Source organism: Ambystoma mexicanum, chromosome 12 (assembly GCF_040938575.1).
Source record: "Ambystoma mexicanum isolate Mex_15411 chromosome 12, UKY_AmexF1_1, whole genome shotgun sequence".
Taxonomy (NCBI): domain Eukaryota; kingdom Metazoa; phylum Chordata; class Amphibia; order Caudata; family Ambystomatidae; genus Ambystoma; species Ambystoma mexicanum.
The window spans coordinates 78,032,392-78,047,231 of record NC_090936.1 but is presented as its reverse complement, the minus strand read 5'-3'; the positions used below and the strand labels follow the sequence as shown (position 1 = coordinate 78,047,231).

The following is a 14,840-nucleotide window of genomic DNA, read 5'->3' as shown; positions in this document are numbered from 1 at the left end:
TAGTGTCCACGTTCTTAGGTTCTAAAGTCATGCAGCATCAGGAAAATGCTTGTAGTAGTCCTGATGTACCACCTTTAGCTCCTCTTATGTAAACTAAAAAACATGGAGGATGAAGGTTGAAGCCTCTTTTGTAAATAAATGGCAAGAGCTCCTTCTTCCAACAGTTTTTTCCATAGATTGTGAACTACAGGCAATGCAAAGGAATTGATGCATTCTCTCCCCAGACCTTTCAGATAATCCGTATTCACACACAGTATGAATTTGTGTTTTAAAAAGACCTTTTACAGGCCACCAAAACAGCCAAAGGCATATGAAAGACACATTTTTGCTGAGCTATATGCATATCTAAACCGTTATAGGCATCTTTGAAGTATCCAACAGTCATTATAGTTGACAATCGTAGACATTGGAGCATTTTTTTGCATGAAATGTCAGTTTGTGCAAACTAAACATTAGATGGGTTGTACATTTAATATTTTTCAAATCGATAATCAGTTCAGAAAGGGAATTCTGCAAGTCTGTTTTTTTTTCGCCTTCACGATTTAATATGCTATAATGTCCTTACTGTTTGCCATGGCTGTAATATAAGTGCTCTTCATCTTGAATCATGTGATACTATAAACATGAAAAACAAAAGATGCAGGTTTCAAAAAGCACCTCTTGCTTTTTGAAGGCTTCACGGCCTGTACAATTGCAGCTTTGTACAGAGATTTTCAATTGTAGGTTTGGACTGATATGTTTATTTAAAGTAAAGCTTTTCACAGACATCCACACAAGATGCATGTTTATACATTGGAATGTACGTGTACATTGGCACTGTATTCCAATGTGGTTCCTGTTTTTGATGCAAAGTTGTTCTATTTCTAACATCTGGCCTATTTGTGGGTTATTGTTCCACTGTCTTCCCGTAATCTTCCCCTAATCTTCCTTTTGTGTAGCATAATCATTCTAGATGTTTTTCTTCTGTTTTTCCCTGGGGCAGGTTTCTATGAAATACATTGTATTTTCAGTCTGTCGCATTCAACATTTTCACCTGCATATGTTCTTTTTGAATCACTGTATCAAAGGAGATATCCAGTAGAAAGGAACATGTTCTGTGGTCTCTTTTCCAAACTGCTGTGACAGGTGGCATGGAAGGTATGAGGTTAAAAAAAAAAGGAAAGTAAAAAAAAAAAGGAAATTGAAAAGGTAATTCGCCAAGGGCTGTTCCTCTCTCTCCTGTCTAGCACTTGGTCCGCTCCCTAACCAAGGCATCCTTCCACCTGAGGATGGTCTCTAGAGATCGGTAACCCCTACTGGCTAAAATGTTTTCTTTCTGTACAATGTTGCATTTCTGTTTCTGATGGCCTAAAAACAAATGCCCTTGCTGTCTCCACTCGCACCACGCACTCGCACTGCAGAACCACTTTCAATCTTTAGCCAATACCTCACCTGCTCCACAGTTCACCTCAGACTCCAGCACTTCATTCTTCCAGCTGGCCTCTTGGTCCTCATCCACCTTCACCTTTGACTGCATCCTAAAAATACACTGCCTACTTCTTGTCCCCTGCTTATATATCCCTTTCTCTCCGACAATTGGATAGGCCTCACAGGCCAATCTGGCCCTGACTTCCCCCTCCCTCGGTGTGTGTGCACGCTCCTTGGAAAGTCATAAAAATGGGACTGAGCCCTGGCCATTCTTTCTGTGCAGGCTTCACTCATACCAAAAATGACATCCATGAAAGTCCTTTGTATGTGTTCTTGGACTCCGTTCCAAGAGATCTACCAGTAAGTCCATTCAGGGAAGGTGGATCCTTCACCCACTTTCGTCCCCAGTGGTTGTGCAAGCTCCTTCGTTCATCCTCTCGGCACCAGTGCAATGTATGGACCCTGCGCCTCGCTCTCTCTCTGTTGCAGTGTTCGGTCGTGCATTGGAAGTGCCATTGTCTTGGTCTTCCCCGGGCGCTGTTCTCCCTTTGTCGCTGGTCACCACCCTGCATGACTGGTCTTTATCCACTATTCTCCTGGCATATGTCCTGAGATTTCTTTCCTTCATGTAAGGACATATTTCTGAAAGAGAAGACAGGCGAGCAACCTTCAGAGGTATGGCATGAGTTAGCAATGGTCTGGACACAAACTTCTCGACACATGGGGACAGGAATATGGGCAAAGCACCGCTCTGTCATGGGTTGTTCTCGCTTTCTGTGGCCGTCCACCATTCTGCTTGACCTGTCTTTCTGCTTTTATCTCCTTGCGTAGATTCTGAGGGGTTTCTTTCCTTCATATAAGGACATGTCTTTGAAAGGGTTGACTGGCAAGCAACTTGTAGATTCCTGGCATGAGTTGGCAGTGGTCTGGGCTCAACATCTCAAGGAGTGTGGTTGGGGACAGGAATTGGGGCACTCTCAACAGCCTGCATCTTCCTCAGGGTTAGGAGTGGTACTGGATTTCTCCCTTTGCTTCAAACGTTGTGCAAAGTGGGTCTCTTATCCCTCCTTGACAAGGCACGACTGCAGGCCTTGTCACATCTCTTATGGTTAGCTTAAACTGCCTAAAATCAGTCGGAGGACGTACCAATCTGTGCCTTGTTCTGGCAATCTTGTATTTGTGTCTAACAAAGAACATGCGTTTCTTGAAACCAAATGGGCTCTTTACTTGTTCAAAAGACGTAACAAGCTCAATTAATCATAATTATTACCTGGTTTAAAAAGAGGAGAGGCGTCTGTGAGACAGGCATGGTATCAAGATGATAGACAAGTGAAACAGTGTGAAAACCTTTATTCTGAATGGTACGGATGGTGTAGTGCCCAACTTGCCCTAACTCTAAGATGGGAATGTTCCCTAACCGAAAGAAAACTAAAGGATGTCTAAGTTGTCAGTCCAAAACAAAGTACTGTCTGTGTCAAAATCTGTGCTACAGAATAATAGGGTGAATGGGATTTGGCCACCTCAATAGTGTTCAAAATAAAGTTAATGTGACAATGGAGCCTTTCCACAGCTTCCTTCCCTAAGTTTAAATCACTCAGGATTATAAAGTTCTGCAAGTCTCAGGTTTCACTTGGCACAATGTTCACTTGGTGAAAGAAGTTCACTGTACCTTTTCCTGGTAAATTCTATAGGCTTCTCTGGGTCTCCTTTCCTTGAACCCAGAAGCCCTTTAGTTCACACTATCCTGCAGCTCCTTGCTTTCAATTGTGCTCCCCTGGTCGTGGCGTAGTTGTTGGACCACACAGTCCATCTATTACAGGTCGCGCAACCAGGTGCATTATCCTTAATTGAGTTCTCTTTTCCTTATACTCTTTGCGGCCAGCATGGATCAATCTCCTGCCTGGTGGCCACCCCAATGCTTTTCCAACGTACTTGGTTTGTTGTGAACACTTTTCTATCAGTTTTCGGGATTTTGCTCCCACTTAATTTCTCGCACAGCAACCCCTTATTAGGATCTGTATTTCAGTCACTTTTCGTGTCTGGGCACTGCTCCCCTTTATGCAGACACTTCCTTTCTGTACACAATCATACGAGAAGGTACAATCATACAGGTGACCACTCTGCTACTATGTATCCTTGCAATTCCATTTGTCAATTTCACCCGATGCTTAGGCGTTCGGGCTGCAACTTTGTATCGTGCTCGCTTACTTCAATACACACCCAGCTCTCACTGTGCTTCACTCAGTGGTGGTGTTTTCTTTGTTCTTTGTTAACGTCTTATCTGAGATCAGGGTCTTCCCACCTGCCCCTCAGACACTCCTGGGCTCCTGTGTAAGAAGGGATTAGCATGCCTCCTTGCTCCCTTCTTTGGACTTCTCTTCTTTGCTCGAAAGGGGTTGTTAGCAACGCTTCTCCCAGATGCTTCCTCACACAGACCCTCAGCATCTCGGCGTCCCTCTTTCTTACAGCTGGTCCTTTGCAGGCACAGCTTCTCGGCTCTACTCCCAACTCGCTCTTTGCTGATTGCTAGTTTTCCTTTTATACTCTCCTGTATACTTGATAGGCTGCAGGTGGGCATGGTTGATTTCAGTTGCCTGACCCTGCCTGGCCTTATTAGTGGGACATGCCCAATGAAGATGTTGATGTGCCTCTATCTGCATCTTCTTCGTCCGAGTACCATAGTGGAGTTTCTCATAGGAAATCTGTACTCCTTGATTTCCTCTTCTTCGTCACAGTACTTGAGTGATACTTGGGGGTGGGGGAGAAAGAAGATTGTGTCTTAATACCTTCTATGAAGGGTGGAGGGGATGGGGGGGTTGGGTAAATCACTGTCAAGGAAGGGGGAGGATACCAGGTCTCTGGTCTAGGGGTGTTCTTCGGATTGAAATTAGTATTGGTTCTTTCACTCTGGTACCCTCAGTAAATGAGGTTAACAGGGAAGGAAAAGATTGGTTCTCACAGTAGTTTATAATATTAGAAGGATAAGTCTGAGTTATAGTTAGGAAAAGGGGTTTTGAATTCTCTTGCTTTTCTCAGAGTGTGAGTGTTCGACGGAAGATCTTAGGGTAGGACATGTGATATCGTAGGACAGTAGAGGGGAGGTAGGATAGATCGGGATTAGGAAAGGCTGATGCCAGATCTCCTCTTCGAGTATCTCACTTCCGTTCTTCAAAGACTCTCCATCCCAGTTGTACCCCTTCGCAGCCTCACTCCAAGGGTCAGAATCTGACAGTTTTACCCTTCTCTTGGTTACCTGAGGGGGGTTCTTAAACAGGTTAAATGTGAGAACGCCCTCAGATTTCTCACACTGCCCAAGCAGCCATACTGCCGACTGAAAAGAATCATGGCAGAACCATGTTCTATCAGGGTTACATATTGTGAGAAACCGGAGGGTGTCCTCAGACCTACTCCCTTAGGATCTTCTTCTCAGGTGGCCAGGGAAAGGCCATCGCTTTTGGATCCTGACCCTGTGGGCAGAGAAGCAAGGGAGGATCACCTGGGTGGAGATTTCTTCACCAGCCTTTATAGGCTTTTGCAAAATATCTCCCCACATTTTCCCTCATTCAAACCACTCTAGTACTGCGACGAGGAAGAGGTGACGGTGAACACTAGTAACACATTTCACTACTCTAGTACTGAGACGAGGAAGAAGCCTGCAGAGTGCTGTAAGGGTCAGAGACATCCCTAGAGCTTCTCTAATTGCAACCAGGGAATTACAATTTGGAATTCACACCTGCAACCTGTCCAGTGGTTGCAGGTGTATAAAAAGGGTGGAAACCAGCAGTATAGGACCAAACCATCCGGGAAACCTGTTTGCGAGGAGGCTGCTGAGGTGGGACCTGCTGGAGAGACAGGATGCTGGCAGAAGTAGACCGCAACCGACTGTGAAGCCCAGGAGTCGACGGGCTGCGAGAGAACCACAATTGGGGAGGCCTCAATGGTCCACGGTACGCCGCCACAGCGGTCAGCATAGTGAGAGGATGAGTGACCGGCTCCTACAGAAAGGAAGCGCTGCCGGCCGAGTGCATAGCTAATCGAAGTGCGAGCGGGGCTCGTGAAAGAAGGAAGTGACTGCCAGCGTCCACAGGAGGGAAGCAGAACAATCCGGCCACAAGATCTTAACTTGTTTGTTGTCTCTGGCTCGGTCGGGCAGACGCATTCTTCAATCAAGGTGCACCTCGCTGCAATCTATAGGTACAACCGCTCTGCAGGTGTGCATCCCTGTGGTCCCATCGGCTGGTGAAAGAGTTCTTACATGGGCTGTTCCAGTCTTTCCCACCCATCTGGCACTCCGCTCCAGTGTGGGAAGTAAATGTTCTACTCGCCAAGTTCATGAAGCTGTCTTTCGAGCCTATGCGCCTAGCGTCCATCAAGCATCTTTCCCGGAAGACTGCTTTCTTGGTGGCCATAACATCGGCCAGGCGTGTGGGTGAAATCCAAGCTTTTTCCTGCAAACTGCCTTACTTAAATTTTCACAAGGACAAGGCTATTCTGTGTGTGAACCCAACCTTCATGCCTAAGGTGTCGTCCTCTTTCCATTTATTTATTTATTGGTCATTTATATAGCGCCTATACCCAGAAGTGCCCCTTTGCCCGTGACTCTGCTCTCTTTGCTATTGGTGACGGACTTTGAACCAGTGAACCACTTCAAGGATCAAAGACGGTATAAAGGACTTGGACATACTACTGTAACAAATTGCTTTTTCTTTGGAAGTTGACACGGAATCTATCTATTTCTGTTTCATTTATAGTTTTTTTTAGGTGCTATTATGTGCGACAATTAAGCCACGCACACTTTGGAGGCAAGCCCTTAAAAATAGATTCTCGCGTGCACCCCAGGAAGTACCCAGAAGTGCCCCTTTGCCCTTCGCCTCGTCGGTGAGGCGACGAGGTGCTTTGGAGTAATCCATTTTGGCTAGTAGGAAATATTCTTAGCCTTAAATGATCTCCCACACACTTAAAACTGGCATGCCCTCCAGACTTGCTCCTCTGTTGCCGAGCGAGAGCCCCCCTCGTATTTCACGGGCGTCGATTAATGAATACTCCACACCTGTTGGAGGGAAAGGCAACGGCCGTGGACTCGTGAATGCGGATATCCGCTTGTTCTGTAAAGGCTCTTTATCAGCACATAGAGCCAGAAAGACGCTGATTGAGACTCCCACAGAGTGTCATACCGAGCGAGAGTGCTAAGCAATCTATCAGCAATCCTGTCCAGGTATTCTTACAAGGCTTGTTACCAGTGTCCAACATGTCGGACCGTGCTGCTTCTGCGCCGCCGGTGCAATTACATCTAAATAACATGTCCTTAACAGATACTGCCATTTTAGATACTTTAGAAATTGGAGCTACAATTCCAGCAATCGCCTTTGGTCATGTTCAACCTATAAGTGATGTTATCATTGATTTGGACCCCGACGACTGTCTTTTCAGATAAGTGTTTGTCTGATAATCTTTCATGTTCACCGGTGATGTTCTCCGAGGTTTCATATAATTCCACGAAGTCTGTTCGTGTGTCAATGCATTCACAGTCCCAGTCCTTGTAGGAATACACACAGCACTACATGTTCACAACTCTTATGTACAGGTTGATGTAACATTAGTGGCAATGAACTCGGCCCTTCTAGCTTTGGGTAACCTATATAATGTACTTGATCGTAGGTTCCTCACTCAGGAGGAAACATTAAACAAAATGTTGTCTTTGCAAATGGAGGGGGTTAATATGAATAGGATATTTCTGATGTCATCCGTGCACCCCACACCCCTAAAACCATTATTACTTCTGTTGCCTGTCAAACAAACTGGAATCATATTTTGCAGTTACCCCCTGTCCTCCACATGCAATTATAAATAGTGCAGCGGTGGGAGCCCTTCCTTGTATCAATTAGATCATTTGATAATCCAATTGAGCGTCCCCATCTTCTTTGGCTCATGTTACTTGCCTCCAGGAACCCATGCTGAATACTTTGCCAAGCTAAAGAGGTATACTCCATTTTTGTTCTACTCAAGGATGTGCATAAAACTTTACTGGGCTCGTTGTCCTCCAAGAATCCTCAAAATGGTATGGCTGGAGTAAACAACGATGCATCAAAACTGACGAAAAATTAACCTGCTCCTAAGCATGGAGGGAAGGCAGTGGCCAAACAATTTTTTAAAGCAATCTCCGTGCGTAGTAAAAATAAAGCCATAGCCTCTCAAGCCACCAAGAAGAAATATATGCTTCAGAATCAGGCTAAGCTAAAAAAAAAAAATGGGCTCACAGTTTTCCCCAGTGCAGGCTTTAATATATCCTCCCTTCGATGATCTTGTGAGAGAGATTTCACACCCAGTGCCTGCAGAACTTGTCCCTTTGAATGGCATTCAGACTTGTCAAAAAAAAGGCAACTGGATCTGATATGGGACCTGGAGGGGATCCGATGATAGATGTGACGAGACACAGAGCTGCAATTCGGAGGGCGGTTATTGCATATATGGCTGGCCATGTCCCGCCATATTTAGATATACGTATAAATCCCACCCCTGTCTTCGGATAGAAGTGCAGTTTGTAAGTTACATGACGAAAGTTCCCTTGCAAACAAGGAGCCTGATACTTGCCCCATCCCTCCTGACATAACATTACCTGAAAAACTGATCCTTGGTGCTCTGGTGAATCATGCTGGTAGCAGGGAAGGTGGTCTTGCCGCCTCCTTGCCTCTTTCTGAGGCTCCATCACCTTTGCGCTCTAGGCCAAAGTCTCTTAATTCACTAATCGTTCCACCCCAGCTATCTGAAGCTATTTTAGGGGAAAGTGTTAGTGCAAGGAAGCAGCCTGCTTTATGCTCTCTAATGTTAAGGTGTAGGGCTCTTCCTTGCACCCAATTTGATTTGAATCGCAGAGCGGTAATGGCAATATTTTGTGACATTCAGATGTTGGAGGACATAGTGTCCTCCGATTTAGCATTGGTTGCATTCATTGACAAGCACAATTTGAATGCTGTAAGATTGTGGATGCAATCGAGGGTGGTTCAAAATGTGATCTGGCAAGCAAAGGGATCTTTATATAATCTAGGTTTCACATTATGCACTGATGATACAGGAACTACTGTATTGAATGGTGATGACCCAAGCTAAAACTTCAAAAATCCCACCTCAAGAGATCGGCGATCCGAAGAGGTCGCAACCATAGACTAGATAAATAAATGTGTTTGTGAGTTTGCCTCAAAAAAGAATTAACAAGTCTCTCAACAATTTCCCTCTTGAGCTGGAACTCAAGAGGCTTTAAGCATCTTTGAAATAATGACCAAAACAACTTGAACCAATTTGATATAGTTCTTTTGCAAGAGACTTGGTTGACATTTCCTCCTTTTTGGGATGGCCATGAGGTCCACTTAAATCCTGCATCGAAGGCCGCTTTGGGAAGACCTGCCTGGGGCCTATTAATTGCTGTAAAAACTAAGTCTGGGTTGTCCTCCAGGTTTTGGGCAGCTCCAAACAAGTTTATGCTGTTGATTAAAGTAAGGCTTTCCAGGGTTACTTATGCAATTCTGAATATATATTGGAACAAAGCTGGTATCACTGAGGAGTGCTTTTTCAGGGATTTGAATTGTCTATTCGACATATTTGAAGATCAGAGCATCAGGTATTTTATCTTGCCCGATGACTTAAACCTAAACTGCTTCGCGAAAATGGTCAAGTGATCCAGTGAGAGGCTCATGCGCTGGAATTGTCTAGTGAAGCACAGAAACCTATACTTTCTGAATGGTGCATTTTCATCTGATATACCACCTGCTCCAACATGGCACAAAGGCAACACCTCCTCGATAATTGATTATGTAAATATAGCATTGCATTAATGCAAGCATTTCACATTAGCACTAATGAGATGAGCGATCACAATATATGATGTGCCAAATGGCGTGTTCTAGGGGAAATTCATTCCACACATCATTTGCCTGTGCAGGGTTGTTTGGTGGTAAATTCGGGTGGTAACCGGCTTTGATGGACCGAGGATGCCTTGATCCATTTCAATCAGTTAATATCCCAATCAAATGTGATAGGTGACAATCAAGATGTCAACATGGGATTGATCTATAGTGACACAATACAATCTTTAGCCAACGCAATACATCTGCTGGCAATTATAAGAGTCATCTACACGTGTTCGATGAATTAGTTCATACAAGAAAAACGTTATATCGTGCAGAGCTTAGAAAGCTCTCAAGGCTCCCTCCTTCCCTCAGAATGGTTCTCACTCAAAAAATGCATACAACCCATAAAAATTGGATGCAAGGACATAGGTCTGTGCTCTATCAGAGAGATGGTGCCAACATGCTTAAGATTTTAGCAGAGAAAACCATCGCAAAAATGTGGACTGTAATGAATCAAGCACTCAAAGTGCATCAACTAGATTTACAAATTTCCTCAGTTGATACCCAGCAGAGGGTTGCATACTTTGAACATCTGTCTTTACTACCTCTGAGTTCTAGGGCTCAAAACCCACTATTATCACCAGTGGAGTTTCATCTTAACATTGAGCGAAGTGCAATCATAAAGTCAATCAAATCAGCAAGAAATTTGTAAGCTGTAGGACCCGATGGCATTTCGAATCACGCTATGAAGGCTTATCCAGAGATTTGGGCGTCCATATTATTTAATATATTCTCGGCTGTAAACCGGGAACAGAACTTGCCGAAAACATGGACTCAATCAATCATGGTCCCAATTTATAAAAAGAGTGACTGCCAATCACCTGCAAGTTATCGGCCAATTTCACTATTAGATGCCCCGGGAAAAATCTTTTGCAGAATAATTCTGAGTGAACTCAACGCATGGGCTGATGTAAGACATCTGAAAGATCACCTTCAATTGGACTTTGTAAAGGGACTGGGTACAATACCAAATATACTAGCTCTCACTATGATACAATTGCAGCAAGTGGCGTGTAGTCAATCAGTATTTTTGGGTTTCATTGATTTTAAAGCTGCGTTTGATTCGATAGCCAGGTTATTTGAAAAATTGTGTGAACATCAGTGCCCTCCATCCTTATTAGCTTTGATAATGTTGCTCCACACCAATACAACTATGCGTGTGAGAACTAACTTTGATGGAACATTGTCCCCAATAATAGCGACACAGATGATTGAAGCAAGGCTGTGCCTTAGCCTCATTCTGGTTTAACTTTTTTGTCTGGGCGGCTCTCGGTGATTGGGTGCTCAAAGTATCCCATAATTACTATATGCAGATGATTTTATATTGTTGTCCCAAACTCCTAGGGGGCTCCAATACTTTGGACAACAATTTAGTCATTAACACCCAAATAACACATCATGGTCTGTAATAACAGTAACTCATCGAGAAAATACAAATACACATGGCAATTACAACAATGTGAACTTTTAAGTGTGTACCAATAGAAGTACTTGGTTATAATAATCCAGCACAAGGAAAAAAAATTACAATCTTTAACATCTCAATCAAAAATACTCCTAGCAAAGTTTGGTAAGTTTTCTTTAAAACATACTTTAACTTTTTATAGAATGAAAATTATACCAATCATCTTGTTTGGAGTAGAAGCCTCACTACCTCAAGATCGTAAGTTTTGGGATGTCATTGAGTCCAAGTTTTGGAAAACACTTCTGCAACTGCCTCGTAGTACCCCAATAGCGATTTTGCGACATGAGTTGGGTGTATTGTCGCTGTATTCACAGGTGACATGGAAGCAATGTGCTCCTCTTTGCAAAATGTTGGAGGGGCTAAAAAAAAAGCTACCATCTTGAAAATCATAGCGCATGATTTAATCACATCCAAGAAAACGTTCTCGATCAGGTGGCAACATCATGTCCTGAATGCCGCTGCTGATGCTGCTGTAACAATCGACCGCCTCATAACCAATCCAGATCGAACAAAGGTCAAAAATGTTCAACATGATTGGTCTGGTAACCTGGTGAAGTGCTCCAAATATAAGGACTTCAGTATACAATTGTTTGGTACTAAAAAGTATGGAGCTGTGGCTGACTATCTCACTAAATGCCCTTCTCAATATTTCCGTAGGACATTTTTGAGATTCATATTGAATCAGTGGAATACCAGGGATATATTGTGCAGAAGGAAGCAGATCATCTTGAAATTGAACTTTTGTCATTATTGTTTGAACATTAATCAAAGGGAGACTTTGCAACATCTCATAATTGACTGTACTGCTCTGAATGATGCAAGAAGGAAGTGTTTTGAGAAGAAATTGGTTGTGCAAGATTATCTGAATAGAGAACAATTATGGCATCTTTTATTTGCAAATCTGAATCGCGATACAAATAGCGATAGTACAATTTCTTGATATAGTGCTACCAGCTATAGAAAACCAGAGCGATTAGGAAATGGCCAATTTATTTCGAAAAGGTCACATTGAATATTACTTTTAAGAGCTGATACATTGGGATGCAGTATTAATAACATGCTGTACCTAATGAATTTTTCTTTTCTGATGCTTTATATTGAGGACTGATATACATTTTATTATTTTATACATTGAGTAATTTTTAGATGTATTTTGTTGCATTTTCTTTTCTTTTTTTGTTTGTTTATTTTTGTAATTTGTATAAAGAATTTTTTTTTGAAAGTTGTATTTTCAACTGAACAAATTAATAAAAAAATTTAAAAAATATGTAGCGCCTATAAAAAAGCACTCCCACCCAGGGATGGTAAGAGGCTAGATGATGAGTACAATTCTTAATAAGCATTGTATGCTCTATGGAGCAGAGATCTGGTTAAAATAGTACAAAAAAGAAATTAATACATTTGAAGCAAAGATTTTGAAGATAGTATTTAGAATGCCTAAGTCTGTTCCTATTGAATGTTTTACTTGGATATGTGACGCGGATAGGCGATATTTTAGAGTATAAAGTTAGTATGTTATATGCACTGAATAATTATACTTTTATTGTAAAACTTATGGCAAGTTTTAAAAATGTTGATGATGCCCGTGATTTATGCACTGTATATTTTATACGATCTGTGTATTTTAAATGGACAAAGGAACAAGCGTACGACTGGTTGGTGCTATAAGAAATAAAGATTAAAGCCTTCCTGAAAAGGGTAATCTATGCTCTAGGAAAAGAGGGAGATATGATTGAGCTTTCCACAAAGTCAAACAGTGGGATGTTTTTACAATTTTGGTCATATACACATGAAAGACCAAAATACCAAGCCGCTTACCCAGACAGTAAGATCAAACTGTGTCGCTCACTTTAAAAATGCCTAAACAATGCAGCACCCCCCTACCTAATACCTACCGGAGAATTGTTAGAAAAAAGTCCTCCCGCCCCTCCAGAACTAACTTTTCCGGAGGACTTTAGTACCAATGCCGGTCGAGTTGCACAGTGAGTTGAGCGCTCACTTTGACATCCGTGCAGAGCTTGCTAACACAGGTTCGAATCCCGGCAGGGCCAAACTCAGCCTTTCATCCTTCCGAGGTCGATAAATGAGCACCACACATCGTGGGTAATAACTAGCGCTCAGATACCTGAGGGTTTGTAGCGCTATATAAATGCCAAATTATTGTTATTAGTGCCCACTGTCTGAACATCCCCAGATTCAAGCTACAAAAATTTGGTGGATCGAGCTTTCCAGTAAAAGCCTCAGTCTTTGAATTCACTACCTCTCACCCTTAGAGAACCAATCATTCCTCAGCTTCAGACGCAATACCCTGAACTGGCTGCGCTCAAACGATTCTCGAGATACCTCCTCCGCTGCCCACTGATCCACTATCCTTCCACCTTCACATGTAGTGCCCGACCCCACTTACCTTGCCTCAGCCTCCTTACTTGCCTAATATATAGGACTGCCATTTACTCTGTACCTCTTCTGTATATCTTGTATTTTATACTCAATTTGACTATGTCACTAGCTTCAAGTATTCTGTACCTTTTTTCTGTATATTTTGTACCTATATGTAATTTTGTACATACCTTTCTCTGTATTTTTTTTTTTTGTATCTGAATGTAATTTGCCAAACTATGGTAACCTAAGCTTCAAGTATTCTTTTGTATTCTGTGCGCCCAGCTACCTTTTGGGTTTGATGCACCCTACACATTCAATAAACAAACCTACCTACTTTTTAAATGTAATAACTGTGAAACGTTAGAGATGGTAGGCGCCAAGTGCAGCATTCCTCGTGAAGTTAGAATGAGTAGATTATGTGAGATACAATTGTTAGAATCAGCTGAACATATCATCTGTCAATGTGAGAGCTTGAATCTCTTAAGAACCAAGTACCTGAAAGCGTATGATAACACCAGCACTTGTGATAATCTGAGTGAAATATGGGAATTATTGTTAAAAAGGAAACACAAATCTGATCTCATATGATGAAATGTTATGAACTTGTTTTAATTGTTCTTAACCAATTGTCGACTGGTATTTTATTTAGACAATTTTTAAAACAATGTTATTTAAGTAGGACGATGTATGTATTGATAGAATGGTACACATGTTTTTGTTGTTGTGCTTATATGTGAAGCCTTTGTTGGCTATAAATATATGTTTCTAATAAATAAGCATTGGGTTATTCAGAATGGGCAAGTGCAATGCGTTTAGAGGTACAACATGTACAGGAGGAATAGAAAACGTACAACATATGACAGTAATATTGCATGTGCCTGACGGTCGTTGCAAAATGCAAGAGCTAAACATGGATAAAGGAGAGGAGAGGGGAGGGAAGGGGTGGTGTGGGGTAAGACGTACAAAATAAGTGAAAGACATAAAAGACGGAGAGGAGAGTGGGGCAAGGGGAGGAATACTGTACACAACCAGACACACAAAATTGCTGCAGATATAAAAACACCTAAATTCGATTTTCAAGCAGGCACAATAAAAACCAATAAATTCAGGAAACAATAACTAGGTGCACAAGTTGCAGAAAGACAGCACTTTAATGCATGCAATGATTGGCAGGGGGCAGGGGGTCTGTCAGTCTCAAGTGACCCTAGGCTGATTTCTCTCTACCCGCCCACATCGGGTTACCGATTTTATAGACCAACCACAAAATTAAAATAATATTCCAAAAATTGAGTATATGCTAATTCCTAATCTCCTACTGCCTTTCACCATTTACAAACCTAAAGATCGACATACATTGCCCTACTCTATTGGTTAGGATTTTACTCGTGGAATTTCCAAATCCATCCCGCGCAGATGATCTAATGGGGCAAGTGAAATCAGTGCCTAATTAGATACACTAGCATCTTTTCCTATGACGCCAGACAGTTTGGCTCTCTAGCATGTTCCCAAGCCTTTCAATTTCCTCACTGCGAAACATCTCTTTGCAAATGCCACATTGATACATATTGCTGTTCCCAAATCTCAGTTAGGCCAAGGACAGAAACTGTTACTTTTCAGAGCAGAGAAACTCTACTGTCACAAACTCGGCAGTCCTAAGACTTCACTTGGTAGATCCAAAGCTT

At 42.3% G+C, this 14,840-nt stretch overlaps 1 protein-coding gene across 2 annotated transcripts in view; it reads left to right on the top strand.

Annotated features, from left to right (window-relative positions):
- PHTF2 (putative homeodomain transcription factor 2) overlaps window positions 1–14,840 on the top strand; it is a 1,000,056-nt gene that overhangs the window by 633,200 nt on the left and 352,016 nt on the right. The window lies entirely within an intron of this gene.